The sequence below is a fragment of the Orcinus orca genome, chromosome 1 (genome assembly GCF_937001465.1).
Source record: "Orcinus orca chromosome 1, mOrcOrc1.1, whole genome shotgun sequence".
Taxonomy (NCBI): domain Eukaryota; kingdom Metazoa; phylum Chordata; class Mammalia; order Artiodactyla; family Delphinidae; genus Orcinus; species Orcinus orca.
This window is the reverse complement of record NC_064559.1, coordinates 203,856,995-203,874,854: the sequence shown is the minus strand read 5'-3', so window position 1 is coordinate 203,874,854 and position 17,860 is coordinate 203,856,995.

Genomic DNA, 17,860 nt, shown 5'->3' with positions numbered 1-17,860 from the left:
GGAAGTCCCTCCAAGCTGGACAGGAGCTTCTTCGAGGGGGCAGTGAGGCAGGGCTGCTGCCCCACCCATCTGCAGGAAGAAGAGCTCTGGCTTTGCAGTCGGACTGCCCGGGCTCAAACCCGGGAGGGTCGGAGAGTGCCAACTACATGCCAGACCTTGCTGGCCTTGCTCATTCCACACTCACTCATTCTGTGTGGTGGGTATGATGGACATCCTCCCCATTCTGCAGATGAAGAAACTGAGGCACAAAGACGTTCTGAAACCTGCCCAGGGTCAGCTGATAAGTGGGGGAGACAGGAGTCAAATCCAAGTGCCAATCTCCTTGTTCTTTTGCACCATAATGTTTCCTCCGTTAAACCTGAAGATGGCAAGTCAATCATCCTGAACATTCATGCGTCAAATCTAACCCGACGCCTGTTCTTGTAAATAAAGTTTGACTGGAACACAGTCGTGCCCATCTGTTTACACATCCTCTATGACCGTTTTCACAGTACAAGGGACAGAGTCGAGCAGTTGCCTGCAAAGCCTAAACTATTTACTATCTGGCTTTTCTTAGAAAGGTTTATTAAGGCTTCTCCTGAGCCTCAGTTTTCTCATCTGATCAGTGGCAGCAGCACAAGCCTCCTCGGGGCTGCTGCGTGGATGAAATGAGATCGCCCGCACTCAGTCCAGACAGCGCCCCGAACACAGCCAGGCTCGGGAGAGGTCACTCCCTTTCTTCTACCTGGTCTCTCCATCTTCACCCCACATATGCATCCTTGGCTGCCACTGCCCCCAACGAAACCGGGCACCAGGGCTCCCCGATCTCCTTCCCGCAGGGCCTGGATACAAGCCAGGGGAGGCTGGGCTGAGTTTAGCAAGTCCAAATCACAAGGGAACCCAGACCAAGGCTTCTCCTGTCCCCCTTCTTGCCCACACTACACCAGCAAGCCAATTATTACTCGCCCCAGCCTCGGCTCAGTGGAAAATACTTTAAAAATCGAAAGCTATTTTTAAAAAGAAATGTTGTTATTCTATTGAAACTAAATCTCCAAATGAGTTGTCTCCAACCTTGCAGCCGTACACCATGGAGAAAAGCCTCTAAATAAACAGTCGCTCATTTGCATAGGCTCTAGGCCTGACCCACTTCTGTGTCTTGCCTTTCTAGGGTGCCTCTTTATGGTTATCTATTTATCACCAACCCAGTTTCCTTCCCTGTGTTCCAAAGGTTGGGCTTACTTCAGCTCCAAGCAGGCACTCAATTTGTTATTTAAAGTACATAGTTTACATATATGAGCATAAGAATTCCATTTTATTTACAACTATAGTCATTTACCAAATATATGGGGCACCGAGGTTGCCATGTACAGCTGTATAGGCTGTGCACTGCCCAAGTCTACAAGGCTCATGCTTTATGTTCTAATTTGTTTGTGAATTAGGATGACTGTCTTCTCAGATGGTAGTAGGTATCTTGAGGAAGGGGCTCCTTTTTTGAATCTGCCCAAATGTCCTGAGCTAGGAATCAGCTAGGTGACGGTGGGGGAGGAGAGGGTGAGAGAATGTTCCAGGCAGAGAACATCATGTGAAAAGCCCTGGAGGCAGTAGAGAGCAGGACCTCCCTCTAAAGGAGAGTCCTAGCTGACTCACTTCCTCAGCGCAGCTAGTTTTCTGCCTCCTTAAAGGAGCGTTTTGTACTCTCTCCTGAACATCCACCCTGAGTGAAGGAGCTGCGTGTCCCGCCTTGGTGAAAGGAAAAGGGAGAACATTTCGGCTTGGTTTGTGGTAATGACCTGCAAGGTAGAACAGGACCAGCTGGTAAGTACACGTGGTGCTCCAGGCTCCATCACAGGCACCCATGACCCAGAACACACTGTGTCTGAAGGATGGCCACGGGAAGCAGGTGTGGCTCCACAGGCAGCTCGGCCACGCAGCCAGATGTGGACTGAACCAGACCCAGCCCAGGATCCTGGCCTCAGCGGGCTGTGCCCACCTCCCCTCCCTGCATCCACAGGAGCTGGGGCAGGGGCACCAGGGTTCAGCCCCATCTCGTCCTGGGCCTCTTCCCGGCTAAGCAGCAGACCTGGCCAGCACTTAAGAGCAGAGGCTGCCTGTGTTTGCTTCGTTTCTCCCATCCCTGAGCTGTGTGACCCTGGGCAAGTTACTAAACCTCTCTGAGCCTCTGTTTCCTCATCTGTCAAATAAGAGTACCCACTTCATAGAGTTGTTCATTCTTGCAGCAATTATTAATAGAGTGCAAGGTAACAGGAATCTGCCCTCCCTGAACTCAGTGTCTTGTGAAAATCCAGTAAGAAAGCCCACATTCCGAGTGCAACACAAGGCCTGGCTCATAGGAAGCCTTGTGATCCGCTTGACCATGTTCCTCTTCTATCACGTTATTGCCCAAAGGCAGGGGTGACAGCAAATCTGGGCACAGCCAGTGTGAGCAGAAAGGAAGTTCCAGTGAATCATGGCCTCGAGGCATAGGGCTCGGGTGTCCTGTGCTGGGATTCTGAGGGTCTTAGGGAGGGCTGAACGATGTCAGGGCCTCGGTTCCTGATGGGAGTGGAGACAACTCACTCCCTGCCTCAACTATCAGGTTGACAGGATAATGCATTAGCATGCTGAGCTGTGTGTGTGACACACACACACACACACACACACACACACACACACACGTGGCTGGGTTTAATTTTTCCTTGCCTGGGCTAGGCAGTGGGTTTGCAGAGGAGAATACAGAAGCCCTCACACGAGGGAAAGCCTCAGCCCTTTGAAGAGGTGATGCCCCTGAGGAAACGGGAGCTAGGGCCTTTGAGGCCAAAAAGAGAGGCTGGAGTGAGATGTCCCAGAGGGGAAAGGGATGGAGATTCCGGAAGATCAATCTCGTATTAAAAATAAATAAATAAAAATAAAGGAGAAGATGGGAGCACAGATGCCACACATGGGCCACCCCTGGCCTGTAGGCACCAGGCAGAAGCAATGAGCCCCTGGGCAACAACAGAGATGAAACTCGAGGTTGAGAAATAGCCAGAGATGAGTGTCCTGGCAGTGTGTGTAAGTGTCTAGCCCGCAGGGTCCAGAACCAGGCTCTCTGTAGGTTCAGATCGCAGTTCTGCCTTTTACCAGGGGTGGAACCCTGGGCAATTCACTGCATCGTCCTGTGCCTCAGTTTACCCATTTGTAGAATGGGGTTAAAGAAAAGCACCTACCTTATTAGAGTTTTGGAGAGGAACTCAGCGTGTTCTCAGTAAGTGTTAAATTCGTTAAGCATTAGATTCATGCAGTTAGTGTTAGTTGAATTTATCAGGAAATAAACTCCTGCTTTCTCTCCCATACAAATATACACACATACACGCGCACACACACACACACACACACACACACACACTCTCGACCTCTTCCTGGCCTCCTCTCTAGACACAGCGGAGAATTGCTGCAGTGGTGGTGGTGGACATGCCTCGGAGAGACCATGCTTTTCAGAACCACCAACAGTGGTTGCAGGGTCTCGCCGTGAGCCCCTGAGAGCGCCCTTTAGCCTGATCCAGGCGGCCTCAGCAGAGGCCACATTCACCCTGGAGCTGAAGCCAGGGCCACACAGGACCAAAAAACTCCTTAAAAAGAGCCCGCCTGCAATGCGGGTTAAAGGGGTGGCTTTGGTTCCCGTGGAGACAAAGGGAAATTACAAGCTTGAAAAGATTAGGCGGCTGCAGGTTGGCAGGAGCAGGGAAGAAACAGCTTTCTTCTGGAAGACCCGGAGCTAAGCGGCCACCCCCGCACACTCTGCAGCTCTGGCCAAGGCAGGGAGCAGCAGCCTTGCCCTCCTACACTTGTCACCTCCAATTTAGGGGCGTGGGTTTAGGGCTTTTCATGTCAAGGAACCAAGGGCCTCTGAACCCATCACCTGAGAAGCTCTAGTTGTTCTTTGGGGCACATCTCACAATTTAAAAAGCAAATCAATTGTTCTATTAGTGTAGGATAATGCGGTTAAAATTTTTTCTCCATTTGCAACATTTAGTTCTTTTGTGCTGCTTTGAAAAGAATCATAGCTAACACTTAACGTAGTTCTTACCATGCTGCAGGCACTTTACAAATATTAATCCTTGAAATGCTCACAACAGATCTCCGAGGGAAAAGCACAGAGAAGGGCTCCGAGGCTCAGAGAGGTTGAGTAACTTGCCCAGGGTCACACAGCTAGGAAGTGAGAGAGACTGGTTATAGAGTCCGTGCCCCTGACCTCTCCTCTACACTGCCTTGCAAAGATGTGACAGCCTGTCTTTGGGCTTTACAAGTGATTTGTCACTGTTTCAGCCCCATGCCCACGTACCACATCTGAAGACACAGGGAGAAGCTGACCAGCTCAAGCCAAGGAGAGAGGCCTCAGAAAGAGCCAACCCTGCCAACACCCTGATCTTGGACTTCCAGACTCCAAACCGTGAGAGAATAAATTTCTGTTGTTTAAGCTACCCAGCCCGTGGTCCTTTGTTACTGCAGCCCCAGGACACTAATGCAATGCCTGAACCACAACCCTAAAAGGCAATCTTCCTAACTCACATCTCTGACCGTGGGGTCAGAGTCAGAAAGAGCAGGGGCACAAGGCCCCTTATTTTTCTTTCTTCATCCTTCCCACCATCCTCCCCTTAGAAAGGAAGTTCTCTTCTTCCACTCCCCCTCAAAAGTGGGTTGTTTAAAAAAAAAAAAAAGTCCTCCCCAAATGAGGCATTTAATAGGTAAACAGATTGTACCTAAACACTTTCCTATAGGAGAGAGTCAACTTCGCAGCCCCAGTCACGTCTGGACTTTTCCCTCCTTGGACCTCCTAACCTCCATGCAGCTCACCCTGGGCCCCAGCTTCCCACCACCCAGAGTGAGTTCAGCACCCCAACCCTGGTGCCCGGCTACCTCTAACACTGTATCTGGGAGCTCTGAGATGGGGAGGGGTCTCAGGAATCAGAGCCTACCCAGGGTGAGCTCAGGATGGGCTGAGGGCTGTCTGAGATTCTTTTTTTTTTTTTTCCTTTGATAAACTTTTTCTTTGAGTTTAAAATACGTATGGAAACGTGCCTGTCCTAAGTGTTCAGCTCAATGAATTGTCTTAGTGACAGACCCAGAGAAACAGAAGACCAGCAGCACGCCAGAGGTCCCCCTCATGATCCTTTCTCATCACAACACCCCCAGAGGGAGACCTGGCAGCAAGCAGGAAGGACCCAGGAAGGGTCCTGTGCCTTGGAAAGCCCACACTTCGGAGAACTTCCCTTGAAATTCCTTAGCCTCCCCATGGTGGCTGGGATGGCCAGGGCAGGCAGTACTTTCTGGACAGGGCACCCCGAGAGCCCAGACCAAGATCCGCATGGGTTTGGGTCTCTGTTTCTCCTTTGATGTTCTCTCTGGCCTCCTGTCCTGCACGTGGTGTCGAGTGGATGCCCCAAGAGGCTCTGGAGCTCACACCAATGGATTGTCCTGGGGCTCCACAGCGAGGCCCTGGTTCTAGGAGGGTGGCCCAGCCTGCAGTCCACGCCTGCTGGTCAGCGTGAGTTTTTCTTTGTGAGACTGTGCAGGGTTGGGCCACTAGAAGGATGTTGGCGCGCTGATTCAGGATGACTCACTCACCCTGGCACAGAACGAGCTCAGAGCTCTAGGCTACCGTTGGTCCACTGCCCACCCGTGGGCTTGAGCTGTGCATTAGCTTTTGCCCATCTGTCCCCTGGCTGCAGGGCTTCTTCTGGTCTGCAGCACCCAGCGTGGCAGGGCTGGCAGCAAGTGTCCTTGACCCTGTGTCCCTCCAGCCCTTGGCACCCAGTTTGGTCTTCCATCCCCCTCCAAAGGGCTCCATGTGTCAGGCAGTCCTCTGGGGGTGGCTGTGCTCATCTTCTCCAAGGGCTTCTGAGACCATTGCCCCATGAGGCCAATGGCCCCCTCTTGCTGGTGTCCTCTCCTTGTCTATCAAGGTGGTGACACTGGGGACACCTCCTCTTTCTTGGCCCCCGGGTCCCTGTCTTTCTCCCTGCTGGTGGTGGTGTGGAAGGCAGGGGTCCCGTCAACAATGAAAAAGATTGCATTCCAGGAATGCAATGATTATGGCCCCCAAATTCAAGAGAAGACAGGTTTGAAAAGTGTGCTGCCCCATACGTATGCTGTCAAAGTCCAAAGGCTTAACATCTCCCCCAAATGCATTCTCACTCACACACAGGGTAAGACTAGCATCATCACCGAAGCTCAGTGACAACCTCCGAGAGAGTCATCAGAAGTCAGAATTCAGAGGTAGCACGATAGATGATGCAGCATCATGAGTGATGCTATAAGCAGCGCCATGTAAATGGCATCGGGGACTGCAGGGATGGGAAGATGTATACTGTTTCAATAATAACAGCTTCCAGAGAGCCGTAGCGCTGTGAATCACTACAGCACTGCTACATTTTCCTCCTGGTGGAGAAATGAAATTAGCCAGGAATGGCACATTTGATGGTAAAGAACTTGAAGAGAAGGTTTCTGGATCTAAACGGAAGAGATGGTGTCTGGACACTACAAAGAAACTTCACCAGACAACAAAGAAACTGACCATGCAATAAACAAATACATAAGTAACTCTTTTCTCTCCATTATTCTAAATCTTCATCAATAAATCACCATGCCTCATGTGAGCCCATGAGTTTCATTTTATATATATATATATATATATATTTTTTTTAATTGGGGTATAGTTGCTTTACTGTGTTGTGTTAGTTTCTGCTGTACAATGAAGTGAATCAGCTATGTGTATACATATATCTCCTAATTGTTTATATAAACAAGAGTCCTGCAAAAAAATATTTCCCCACTGTCCTGCACATGATAGGGGTGGCCTGGCACCTCAAAGTAGAATTGCCAAGTCACATAATTTCGGTTTCAGGAGAGTTTGCCGATTTTCCTAAGTAGTTCTACCAATCTGCACTCCTCCCAGCAGTGTAGGAGAGTTCCTGTTGCTCCACATCCCTGTCAGCACTTGGTATTGTCTTGTTTTCATGTTAGTCATTGCGGTTGGGGTATTGTAGGATGTTCGTATGGTTTTAATTGCATTTCCTTGAAAATTCATCAAGTGGAGCACCTTGTTGTGTTTTCATTAGCCATTGTGATAGCCTCTCTCTCTTCATACTGATGTGTAGGTGTTTTCATATATTCTGGATTAAGCTCTCAGTCAGATATATGTATTATAGATATCTTCTCCCATCCTGTGGTTTTCAAGGTCAAGAGTCCTAGGGCTCATATTCACCAGTCACGTTTGGATCTGCATAAGAATGGGAGATCTCACCCCTACCCAGGGACTCCTAGGACTGCAGGTGGAGGAGAAAGTGGTGTTCGGCGGGCAGCATGTGGGAGACGTTGACTGCTAATGATGTTGGAGACGGCCTAAGGGAGGTTCGGAACACAGCCTCAGCAGACCTGGGTGCAGCTGGGGCTCCTCCGGCTATCAACCATGTGACCCTGGGCAGAAACATCCATCTCAGTTGCTGGATCCTTCAGCATCAGAGGGCTCTCTAGACCTCAGAGGGCTGGATCCCGCTCCATGTGAGAATTCGCATCTCTAACGAGGGATGCTAGCGCTGGCGCTCCAGACGCCCCACTTTCGGTGCCATTTGCTCTAAGCCTGGTGGCCTGCACACCCCCCGCCTCAGAGCCAGAAGGGAAGGAGAAGGCCAGTCCCTGACGCACCTGCTCACCTCCCGGTTTGACCCTCTGAGAGGTGCATGTAGGTGCTTCTCCAGCGGAGACCACAGAGCCCGCTGAGATCCCACTGTCAGCCAGCGGGACCTGCGGTCAGCCAGACCCTGGCATCTCACTCACCTGGGGGCAACCTGGGGCAAGTAACTTCATTGTCTATAACCTCCTGTCTGTAAAAATGGCCATAACGTCAGGACCTGCTGGGAGACACGAATGAGGTGATACGTACACAGTGCTCAGCACAGTGCCCGGCGCTGAGGAATCGCTGCATAAGTGGCGGCCGCCACCGTCGACAGCAGGACCGTCCGAAGCAGCAGCGGCAGCATCAGTTCCTGTGTTCTGGCTCTAAAGCAGAGGGGGGAGAAGCAACCCAATGGAATGGTCAGATGGTGCTCTTTCTCTGGAAAACAGTAACCTCTGGTGCAATAGACAGGAGAATCCAATATTCAAATCTGCTCCAGGCCCCCTCTGCCCCCTCCAGTGTGTGCCCAAACACATACACACACGCAAATGCACACACCAACAGACAGGCACAGAGAAATACACCCTCCCACATACACACAGATCCAAGCACACTCACCCACACACCTGCTGCCTCACAGTAAAGCTGAGACCCTTTGTGGCTGAGTCATCAACAGTCTGACTCCCTTCTCAAACAGGACAAATGCAGCATGCTGTTGCATAAGCACGCCTGCAGGGGAGCCCTGCGTGACACAGCCATCCACTGGCAGTGACAGGCAACCCCCCCCCACACACACACGCACACACTCCTGCCAACACACCTCCAGTCCCCCCTCCCATTCCTTCTCTTCCTGCCCCCACACTCCCCACCCATCCTAGTTCCATCTGAGATGCAGGAACGTGTGGAAAGAGGGCTGAGGGCATCAGAAGGGACAAGAACAGAGAGGAAAGGCTTCCACTGGGTGCCAGGTGCTCTTCGTCCCTTGTCTTAATTGATGCCAGAGGCAGGGAGAGAAGGCAGGAAAGAGGGCAGGTTCTGGAGCCAGACTGCCTGGGTTTGAGCCGAGCCTCTGACACTCACTTCCTGTGTGACCTTGGGCAAGCTACTTAACCTCTCTGTGCCTCCATTTCACTGGTAAAGTAAAGAAATGTCCTCCATTTCATTGGTAAAGTAGGGATGAAATTTATGCTTCCCCATAAGGTTGTTGTGAAGAGTAAGTGAGTTAAGGTGCATAAAGTGTGTCTGGCACACAGTAGGCCTGTGATAGATGTTAGTTGTTATTATTGTTCTCATGACAACCCAGGTGGAAGAGACTAGTGCCCTTTTGATCTGGTGAGGAGCTGTGCTGGGAGAGTTAAACACAGTTAGGAAAGTAGCAGGATGGGGGTTCAGGCCCAGGCCGTCTCATCACCCACCAGAAGCTTTTCCTTCTTTACCTGAGTGGGCCCTTCTCCTCCCCAAACCTACAGCTCCCGCACCTGCCCAGTCTCAGTCCACACCAACTCCATCCTTCCAGATGCTCAGGCTAAAAACCATAGTGTCATCCCTGATCTTTCTCTCTCATCCCTCAACCAACCCATCAGCAAGTCCCATCAGCACCAGCCTTGAAATGTATCCAGAACCTGACGCCCCCATCACCCCCTCCCAGGCCGACCCAAGCCTGGAGTGTGGCTGGGTCTCCCCACTGCTCTCCAGCCTCCGTCCTTCCAGGCCCTGCACACGCCTCTCCAGAAACAGCAAGCCAGAGGGATCCTGTTAAATCTAAGTCAGGTCACGCCCCCGCTCTGCTTAAAACCTTCCAATGGCTCCCATCTCACTCAGGTCAAGGTCAAAGTCCTTATGGTGGCCCCAAGTTCCTGCATGCTCTGCTGCCCAGTCACTCTCTCCTGACCTCGCTCCTGCCCTCAATCCTCCTGCCCCAGCTATATCGGATTCCCGATGTCCCTCAAACACACTGCCTCATCCATCGCTCCTACCTGGAATGCTCTCCCCCTGCAGACCCACATGGCTCACACCTACCCCTGCTTCAGGTCCTGGCTCAGAGGTCACCTCCTCACAGGGACTTTCCCTGACCACTTTGTTTAAACTTGCATCGCCCCAAAAAGCCCCACCTCTTGCTTTACTTTGTCCCTACTTCACAAACCATAATTATTTCCCACTTATTTATCTCGTTCTATTTTCTTTTTTCTGCACTGGAATCTAAGCTTCACAAATGCAGGAAGACTTGCTTGCTGTATCGCCAGTGCCTAAAACCGTGCCTGCAGCGTAGCAGGTACTCAGTGGATGTTTGTTGAATGAGTGAATGACCCAGCAGAGCTTGGAAGGAGAGAAGCTGTGCTCAGCTCAGTTCCTGGACGATGTCAGGAATGTGCCCGCATGAGTCTGCCCATGGCGGGAGCTCAGTAAGTGGACGTGGGATCTGGGTCTCCCTTCCTTTTATTTCACGGCTGGTTAGCGGTTTAGAACATCTTTTCTGAACCATTTTCATTTAGATTTTCTTGGAGCACCTGTCAACTAGGGGAGAGGGAGCCACAGTCCCCAAATGCAGCCATGTTGAGGGGGTGGGGAGACGCTCCATGCCACTGCTGGGGCCAGTGAAAGGTCATTCATGTCCAAGACAAGCCATAGGCGGAGAAAGGGTGGAAGAGATACAGCCCAGAGAGAGGACAGAGGAAGAGAAGATAAATGCCTCTGTTACTTACTTTTCCTCGAACCTACACTGCAGCAAGGATAACGGAAATCGAAACAGAAGGTGAAAAAAAAGTGCCCACAGTCTTGACACCCTCCACAAATCGTGCTCTGACATATTTATTTGTGATGAGACGCCGTGGGCAGAGGCTGCAGGCAGTGGTTCCAGGGACACAGAGCAGGGGATTGGGTTGCACGGCTGCTCCCCAAGTTCCCAGCCTCACTGCCGAGGTGCCAGATGAGCCAAAGCAGAAGCTTTCACTTAGGTCCCGTCTGGAAAATGGGACAGAATAACTGGAACCTGAAAAACACAGAGGTGGCGCACTCAGGAAGAGGTGGATGCTGGAGTCGGGGGGAGAGGGAGGCACACTGGGCAGAGGGTAGAGGCTGGGGCTCTGGCACCAGATGGAGTCAAGTTCAGCTCCACCTCTTCATGGCTGAGTGAACTCGAGCAAGTTACTTAACCTCTCTGAGTCTCAGCTTCAGCCTCTGCAAAACAGAGATACACTCACCCTACAAGGTTACTGTGGAGATTAAATAATATATCTATATACTAGTCATATAATAGTATACCTAAATATATATTTATACTATATATCTATATATAAATATATCTATCTATATCTACCTACCTATCTATCTATCTATCTATATAGTTTAGCACATATATATTGGGTTGGCCAAAAGATTTGTTTGGTTTTTTCCATAAGATGGCTCTAGTAGCACTTAGTTGTCTTTAACTTCATTCGAAACAATTTTGTTAGGTTGTATGTGACAGCTGTCATATCAGCGTGCATTTTTTAAAAAGACTTAACAAAATCGGTGAATTTTTGGGGTAGCCATATTAATATTGAAGGCGGAAGAAAAAAAGCAACATTTTTGGCATATTATGCTTTATTATTTCAAGAAAGGTAAAAACGCAACTGAAATGCACAAAAATATTTGTGCAGTGTATGGAAAAGGTGCTGTGACGGATCGAACGTGTCAAAAGTGGTTTGTGAAGTTTTGTGCTGGAGATTTCTCGCTGGACGATGCTCCACGGTTGGGTAGACCAGTTGAAGCTGATAGTGATCAAATCGAGACATTAATTAAGAACAAGCAATGTTATACCACGCGGGAGATAGCCGACATACTCAGAATATCCAAATTAAGCTTTGAAAATCATTTGCACCAGGTTGGTTATGTTAATTGCTTTGATATTTGGGTTCCACATAAATTAAGCAAAAAGAACTGTCTTGACCGTATTTCTGCCTGTGCTTCTCTACTTAAACATAATGAAAACGTTCCATTTATAAAACAAATTGTGGGACTTCCTTGGTGGCACAGTGGTTAAGAATCCATCTGCCAATGCAAGGGACACAGGTTCGAGCCCTGGTCTGGGAAGATCCCACATGCCATGGACAAACTAAGCCCACATGCCACAACTACTGAGCCCGCATGCCACAACTACTGAGCCCACGTGCCACAGCTACTGAAACCCGCGTGCCTAGAGCCCATGCTCCACAACAAGAGAAGCCACCGTAATGAGAAGCCCACACACAGCAACAAAGAGTAGTCTCCACTCACCACAACTAGAGAAAGCCCGTGCGCAGCAACGAAGACCCAACACAGCCAAAAATAAATCAATTAATTAAAAAAAATAAAACAAATTGTGACGGGCGATGACAAGTGGATACTGTGCAGTAATGTGGAACGGAAGAGATGGTGGGACAAGCAAAATGCCAGTCTTCATCCAAAGAAGGTGATGTTGTATACATGATGGGATTAGAAGGGAGTCCTCTGTTATGAGCTCCTTCTGGAAAACGAAACGATTAATTCCAACAAGTACTGCTCCCAGTTAGACCAACTGAAAGCAGCACTTGATAAAAAGTGTCCAGAATTAGTCAACAGAAGACACATCATCTTCCATCAGGATAACACAAGGCCGCATGTTTATTTGATGACCAGGCAAAAACTGTTACAGCTTGACTGGGAAGTTCTGATTTATCTGCCGTATTCACCAGACGTTGCACCTTTGGATTTCCATTTATTTCGGTCTTTACAAAATTTTCTTAATGGAAAAAATTTCAATTCCCTGGAAGACTGTAAAAGGCACCTGGAACAGTTCTTTGCTCAAAAAAATAAAAAGTTTTGGGAAGATGGAATTATGAAGTTGCCTGAAAAATGGCAGAAGGTAATGAAACAAAAGGGTGAATACTTTATAAAGTTCTTGGTGAAAATGAAAAATGTGTCTTTTATTTTTACTTAAAAACCAGAGGCACTTATTGGCCAACCCAATACATCATTTTGCATATGCAGTAAGCCCTCTGTCAATGATAGCTGCTATTACTACTACTATAATTATTATTCTATTAAAGGGAATAACAGAGTAAAGACAAGAAAGAAATCAGAATTAAAATACGTTTCTTCCCATGTGCTTAACCAAGGGTTTGGAACGCTGTAGACAGAGAAGGGACCTTCTTTAGAACAGATCATTCAAAGCACAAGAAAATGGTTGTTTTCCATGGGAAAAAATGACATTATAGCATATCACACATGCATGCATACTTTCTTTAATCAAAATCAGGCTAATGTGATCACCAGGCAGGGCTCCTGTTCATTTTCCTTCCGAGGGGCTTCGCAAGCAGAACTCCCACCTCAGAGTCTAAAATCCTGCCAAGTGGGGAACCGACGGCTCAGAAAATTGCAAGAACCTTGTGATTGAAGGAAACACACAGCTTGGGAGGTAAATGAGCCCCTGAATTATATCCGTCTCCCATTTCCTCATCAGGTGCCACCCTGGAAGGAGCAGCTGGCACAAGGGAACACAGGGAACACGAGGGAACACAGGGAACACGGCCATGTGATGTGAGGCTGGCGGTACTGCGTGGACCACACAGGCTCTGCAGTCCGAAGCCCAGCCCCCTCGCCTCCTGGGTGTGTGTGGCCCATCCTTTGACAATGAAACTGAGCGGGGCCCTGTGGGGCTTCTGGGCACAGAGGCCTCTTCTTTTGGTCCCCCATTTCTTGTAGGCAAGACCCCAGCCTCCATGACCTGCCCTGAGTTCCAAAGGGCAGATTCAAGCTGTTGCTAATCAGGGTAGGAGTAGCCAAGAAACCACCCGAGGCGAGATTAGAGGGACCAGAGAAGCTCATCAAGATGAGGAGACCCGACCACCTGAGCCCCTACACACACCCTAATCTTGTCAGCAACCCCACCCTTGGGAAGTGTCATTATAAAACTCCTTACCAAATCCCCCAAGGCCGGGCTTCTCTGGTGGCGCAGTGGTTGAGAGTCCGCCTGCCGATGCAGGGAACGCGGGTTCGTGCCCCGGTCCGGGAAGATCCCACATGCCGCGGAGCGGCTGGACCTGTGGGCCATGGCCGCTGAGTCTGCGCGTCCGGAGCGTGTGCTCCTCAACGTGAGAGGCCACAACAGTGAGAGGCCCGCGTACCGCAAAAAAAAAAAAATCCTCCAGGGTTGGGACACATAGTTTTTTGAGGCAGAAGCCCGCCGTGTCCCCCTTTGCCTGGCGAAGTAATAAAGCTCTCCTTTTCTACTTCACCCAAAACTCTGTCTCTGAGATGCGGTTCGGCGCCGGTGCACAGGGAAGGAAGCTGGGATTTCAGCATCAGTTTCTGCAAGCTTCAGTTTCTCCATCTCTAAACAGGGCTACATAGAGTCTCTACTTCCTGGGCTGCTGGAGGGGACTAAATGAGATGGCGTGTGCAATCAAAGAGCATCCGTGTCCTGGCTATTGCAAATAGAGCTGCAGTGAACATTGTGGTACACGACTCTTTTTGAATTATGGTTTTCTCAGGGTACATGGAAGCAACCTAAGTGTCCATCAACAGATGAATGGATAAAGAAGATGTGGCACATACATGCAATGGAATATTACTCAGCCATAAAAAGAAATGAAACTGAGTTATTTGTAGTGAGGTGGATGGACCTAGAGTCTGTCATACAGAGTGAAGTAAGTCAGAAAGGGAAAAACAAATACCGTATGCTAACACACATATATGGAATAAAAAAAAAAGTTCTGAAAAACCTAGGGGCAAGACGGGAATAAAGACACAGACCTACTAGAGAATGGACTTGAGGACATGGGGAGGGGGAAGGGTAAGCTGGGACAAAGTGAGAGAGTGGCATGGACATATATACACTACCAAATGTAAAATAGAGAGCTAGTGGGAAGCAGTCGCATAGCACAGGGAGATCAGCTCGGTGCTTTGTGACCACCTAGAGGGGTGGAGAGGGAGGGTGGGAGGGAGGGAGACGCAAGAGGGAAGAGATATGGGAACATATGTATATGTATAACTGATTCATTTTGTTATAAAGCAGAAACTAACACACCATTGTAAAGCAATTATACTCCAATAAAGATGTTAAATAAATAAATATCTAATAGCATGATGCCCAGCACGTAAGAGGCTCTCATGGTGATGCTGTGAGGCCCCCTGGCACTCATCCCTCCTGCAAAAGCCGATGGTCCCTGCAGGTCCTTTCCCGAAGGCTTCACTTGCTGCAGGAGGTCTCACAGCTCTCCCACAGGGATGACGGACTGGAATTGGTGGATAAATACCCGGTTTCTTTGCCCCTCACCTGAGGCAGCTTTGAGGTCTGCTCTGAGAAGGCTCCCAGAGGTCTCCCGGTGAGTGAGCCCAGTGCACAGCGGTCACCTGCTCGTTAACAAAGCCGGCATCGCCTTCCTTCCCCCACGTCCTCCAACCTCACTTCTCCCAGCCAGCGTTTCCTAGGATCACCTCCCAAATAAACGACTGCACTCACGGCTCTGTCCCGGGGCTTGCCTCTGGGGTAACTCAACTTAAGACAGTGCTCAATAAATCAGTGATTAAAATAGTGAGAAGATTGGGCAATAATATGACAGCACCTCGAGTCTGAGATCCCAGCAGAACATCAAGTTAACATCCCGTCTACAGCTCGAGACTATAGGGGATCGCCCACAGAGACGAGAGAGGGCTTTTTGGTTGCTGTTTGGTTTTATTTTCCAAAGATTTATAGAAGCAGATAGAAGTGGGTCAGACACTGGACGTCGGGGGTGGAAACAGAACTTGTTTTAGAGTGAACCAAAGCCCACCCCAGAAGGTTTTGTATCGCAGAAGATCTTTATAATGAGATCTGTAGTCAACTTCCCCTCCATCTTTTGGGGGATTCGGTTCCTGAGAATTACCACCTAGCTCTGTTCCCAGTCTGTCTTGTGCTCCTGGGAAGCTGCAGAAAGGCACTTTAAAGCTGATTCTTTAAGATACGACTCTCTGTTTTGTTCTCACTGTTGAACTCTTAACTGTACTGAGTGTGAACAATTTCACCTAAAGGTCGTTAAGATTCCAACAAGTTCTGAGGACGGCATTTCTTGTTTCAAGTCTTCGCTAGGAGTGTTCATTTATCCATCACATATTTATTTGGGGCCAAGGAGGGGAGAGATGCATGCTGGGGGCTTTTTGAGTGGGTATCAGCCAGAGAGATATTGTAGAGGTTCGTTTCATTCAAATTTACAAGGGAATGTTGGGGAAGGAAAGGATGTGGTTTGACAGACAGCTGGGAGCACAGACATTTGCAGGGCAAGTGGGGAAGAGGGAACCTGCACCGAGGTTGAGAAGGCGTCAGTGAGAAATGGAAGGGACGCAGACAGGATCACCTGTAAAATCAGGAAAAGGATGTCAAAAAGGTGGGGGTGGGGTGGGCAGATTTTCACTATCAAATCAGAAGAAAGTTTAATGATAACACACAGCGTGGTTGAAGATGTGAGGAAACAAGCGCTGTCTGCCATGACTTGTGGGTGTAATTTGACATAATTTTTCAGGAGGGCAATTCAATAATGTGTATCCAGTCTTTAAAACACATACACCCTTTTGAAGCAATTTTGCTCTCAGTCATTTATCGTTAGATTTCGCTTCTGAAATGTCCTTCAGAATTTTGTTTCTAATAGGGGAACATTAGGCTGAATCTATGTTTGTTCTAAAAAATTCCAACAATAGGCATTTAGTTCAATAAATTATGGTTTTATCCAGACTGCAAACTATCAAGGAGCTGTTTACACTGACGGTGTGAATGTTTATTGACATGAGAAAGGATTCAACAATACAGCAAATGGGAAAACAAATCCTGGAGCCAGGTGTTAAGTATGATCTCCATTCTTTGTTCTGGCTGTTAATAGATATTTATTGAAAGTCTATAAGAACTGCACCACAGTGTCAATAGAGGCTCCTCTTGGTGATGAATGGAGAGGGTGTCTGTGCTGGGGGATCAGCTTCCACATGGTCCTGAATGCTGCCTGCAGGCGCCAGCATCCTATAACCCTTTCTAATGTACCTTCCCTATTGCAGAGGTTGGAACGGCCCCCCAAAAACCTCACTATATTTATCAGACCCCCTTGCAGCTTAGAAACTTCAGTGACCTTGCAATTTTAAAAATACTCCTATCTACTGACGTGTATGTCCCAAAATTCATGTGTTGAAGCCCCAAACCTCAAGCTACTCCCACCATCGCTGCCCACCCCCCCAACCAAAGTGATGGCATTTGCAGATGGGGCCTTTGGAAGGTGATTAGGCTTAAATGAGGGCATAATGGTGGGGCCTGTATGTTGGGATTAGTGCCCTTATTAGAAGAGACACCAGATAGCTCTCTGCCATGTGAGGATACAGTGAGAAGGCAGACGTCTGCCAGCCAGAAAAAGAGTCCTCATCAAGAACCAAATCAGGGCTTCCCTGGTGGCGCAGTGGTCGAGAGTCCGGCTGCCGATGCAGGGGACGCGTGTTCGTGCCCCAGTCCGGGAGGATCCCACGTGCCGCGGAGCGGCTGGACCCGTGAGCTGTGGCCGCTGAGCCTGCGCGTCCGGAGCCTGTGCTCCACAGCGGGAGAGGCCACAGCGGTGGGAGGCCCGTGTACCGCAAAAAAAAAAAAAAAAAAGAACCAAATCAGTCAGCACCTTGATCTTAGATGTCTCAGCCTCCATAACTGTGAGAAATAAATGCGTGGTGTTTAAGCTACTCAGTCTATGGTATTATATTTTGTATCTGGGCAGTCCCAGTGGCCTGGAATCCAGTGACCTGGCAGGGCTCAGCACCCCAGTGCTGTGGGTGTGGATGGTGACGGCTGCATCCTGATTCAGCAGCTGGGTCAGGGCAGTGGTGATGCTGGTCATGGTGGCAGTGGTTTGGATTTGGAACTGCAGCCCCCCTACTCCACAAGAGGCATCCTGACCATAGAAGTGACAGCCTCCCCTTTAGTGGCCCAGTTACGCTGCACGGCTGCAGAAATCAATCCTGAAAGCTCAGACTGGAGTCTGGGCCTCCTGCCCCCAACGATTCTATAGACCATTGGAGACCCTGTGAAATGTCCTTCCTCTGCTCTGAAACTAGCCTGAGTGTCCTCGTATCATTACTCCTAGCAAAGGGGAGCTGGGGTTGGCTTCTACCTTCTCCTCTGCCCTGTCTACTTTTATGGCATGAACTCCAAACCCAAATTCCCTTGGAACTTTCCCTTAGGTTCTCAAAAAGTCTCAACAGTGACTATTCCATCCTTTGTGCTCCTGT